The sequence below is a fragment of the Periophthalmus magnuspinnatus genome, chromosome 18, assembly GCF_009829125.3.
Source record: "Periophthalmus magnuspinnatus isolate fPerMag1 chromosome 18, fPerMag1.2.pri, whole genome shotgun sequence".
Taxonomy (NCBI): domain Eukaryota; kingdom Metazoa; phylum Chordata; class Actinopteri; order Gobiiformes; family Gobiidae; genus Periophthalmus; species Periophthalmus magnuspinnatus.
The window spans coordinates 12,710,770-12,713,508 of record NC_047143.1 but is presented as its reverse complement, the minus strand read 5'-3'; positions in this window follow the sequence as shown (position 1 = coordinate 12,713,508).

The following is a 2,739-nucleotide window of genomic DNA, read 5'->3' as shown; positions in this document are numbered from 1 at the left end:
CACTTTGTAACCAGTTTGACAGTATGCTTAAGGTCGTTGTCCATTTGGAAGACTCATTTGGAACTTAAAGCTTAGGCAGCTTTAAGTTCCTGGCTGATGTCTTGAGATGTTGCTTCAGTATTTCCACATAATGTTCTTTCCTTATGATGCCAATCATTTTTTTCGGAAGCGCAGCAGGCCTTCCTGCAGCAAAATCACCCCACAACATAAAGCTATCACCTCGTATTTCACAGTTGGAATGGTGTTCTCGGGCTTGCAAGCTTTTTCCTCCAAACGTAACAATTCTTATTATGGCCCAATAGTGCATCAGACCACAGGAAATGTCTCCAAAAATTAAGGTCTTTGTCCCTGTATGCATTTGTAAACTGCAATCTGGCTTTTTTTATGTTTCTTTTGGAGTAATGGCTTCTTCCTGGTAGAGTGGCCTTTCAGCCCATGTAGGTACAGTACTCATTTCACTGTGGATAATGGCATACTCTTACAAGCTTCAGCCAGCATCATCCCAAGATCTTTTGCTTTTGTTCTTGGGTTGATAGACAAATTTCAAACCAAAGTACATTCATCTCTAGGACACACATGCCTGAGCAGTATGATGGTTGGACATTCCCATGGTGTTTATACTTGCATATAATTGTTTGAACGGAATAACGTGGCATCTTCAGGCATCTGTAAATTGGTTCCAAAGCTGGACCAGACTTGTGCAAGTCCACAGTTCTTTCCCATGATGTTACACAAAGAACCAGTGTGTTTCAGGTGTCCCTTCCAATACATCCACAGGTGTGTCTATAATTAACTTACATTTTGTCTGTAAACCAAATCAGAAGCTTCCAAAGACATGACATCATCATCTGGGTTTTCCCAAATTGTTTAAAGGCATAGTAATCTTACTGTATGTAAACTTCTGAAGAAAGTAATGAAAAAAATTATAATCCTTCTCTCATTATTCTGACATTTAGCAAATCAAAATAAATTTTGGTAAACCTAACTGACCTAAAACAATAAAAGTTTAGTTTGATTGCATGTCAGACAGTGAAAAAAAAAAAAAAAAGTCTAAGTATGTCTTTATATAGTGTATGTAAATTCCTGGTTTCAGCTGTATTGATACTTTGCAGCTGATGTCATCATCATTCCCTGGGGGCTTCTCAAATAATATTACAGTCACAAGCAAGCTATCTTTAGCCAACAATTTTTCAGCTAGTCACCCTCACCTTTTTGATGAAAATCAAACACCGTAAACAGGACGTTGAATGGTTGTATTGATCACAGGCATAAAATGTGCAGTTAAAATAAATTTTTGTATTTTTTCCTGCCTTTAACTTTTTAGTCATACATGTAACACAAAACAAAGGGGTCCCAGGATTGACCCCTGGGGGCAACCCACAGGTCAGGGCCATGCCATCTGAGACACAATTTCCAATTTGAACAAAGTACTCCCTGTCTTGGACCAGTTTAGTGGAGTACCAGAGATGCTCTACCAGTGCCCTAGTCTTTGTAGTCTTTGATTCCATGATCAATAGTGTCAAAAGCAGCACTCATATCCGACAAGATCAGAGTACAGGCAGATGTAATTTGTCACCTTGATAAGAGCAGTCTAAGTGTTGTGGTGGGGTCTAAAACCTGACTGAAAAATATCAAAGGAGTTAATTTGGAGAAAGTAAATAAGCTGTTGTTAAAAGACTTTGCCTGAAAAAGGCAGATTGAGATGGGTCGATAATTGCTTAATACTGTGGCATCAAGACTGCTCTTCTGGTAACTGCAGCTTTCAGTGCTCTTGGGAATGTTCCAGAATAAAGTGGCATGTTAACTAAGCCAGAGGTGATAGCAAATTGTTGAGAACAGACTTTAGAACACATTGTGATGCATGTCACCACACAGTATCAACAGCGTGTCAATGCACCTCTATCTTATTTTTGTCTGTGTGAGAAAGCTGTAACGTTGACACAGAAAATGAAGAGGAAGCTCGTACTTCCTCAAACAGCTCTGAGGAAGTACTCTGTGTCAGAGAGCTCTTTGTGATGACTGCACGAGAGGTTTGGCCCACGCACTGATGAATATAACCCACCGGCACCACATTTTAAGACACAAGGAAGACAGGAGGTTTCAGGTTCAACACAAGTATTGATACTTTTCAGTAACATCATGCCAACATCATGTGATCAATAGTGTTGGTTAATAGTAGCTAGCTTATGATTACAACTGAACGTGTGAGACTTGTTTAAGAGTACAAATCAGCTCATCTATTGTAGTTCCAGGTAAGTCAATTCTTTATGGTTAGATTGTGTTAAAATAAAGCTCAGATTAAAGTCTAATAGAGCTTCTGACAGAGTAGTGCCTTCTGTAGCAACAGATTGCCGTAGCAGTGGGTGAAATGGTGGCATCCTCATTTTTCCACACACACATGACTATTGATACTTTGCAGCTGATGTAATCAACATTCCCTGGGGGTGGGATGCAGGCACTGCTCTTTTTGAGGCCTTGTTAGACTTTAATCTGAGCTTTATTTCGAAACAATCTGATCAGAAATAACTGACTTATCTAGAACTACAACAAGTGAGCTAATTTGTACTGTTAAAAAAGTCCCTCTCAAATAACAATCATAAGATAGTTAGCATTAGCCAACAGTTTGGCCAGCAGTTGGTCACACTCATCTTCCTAAACAAACAAAACATGAACACTCAGGCTGAAAATGTGTTGTTTAAATTCATTTTATATTTTTTTCTTGAGTTTTCAGATTGTCTA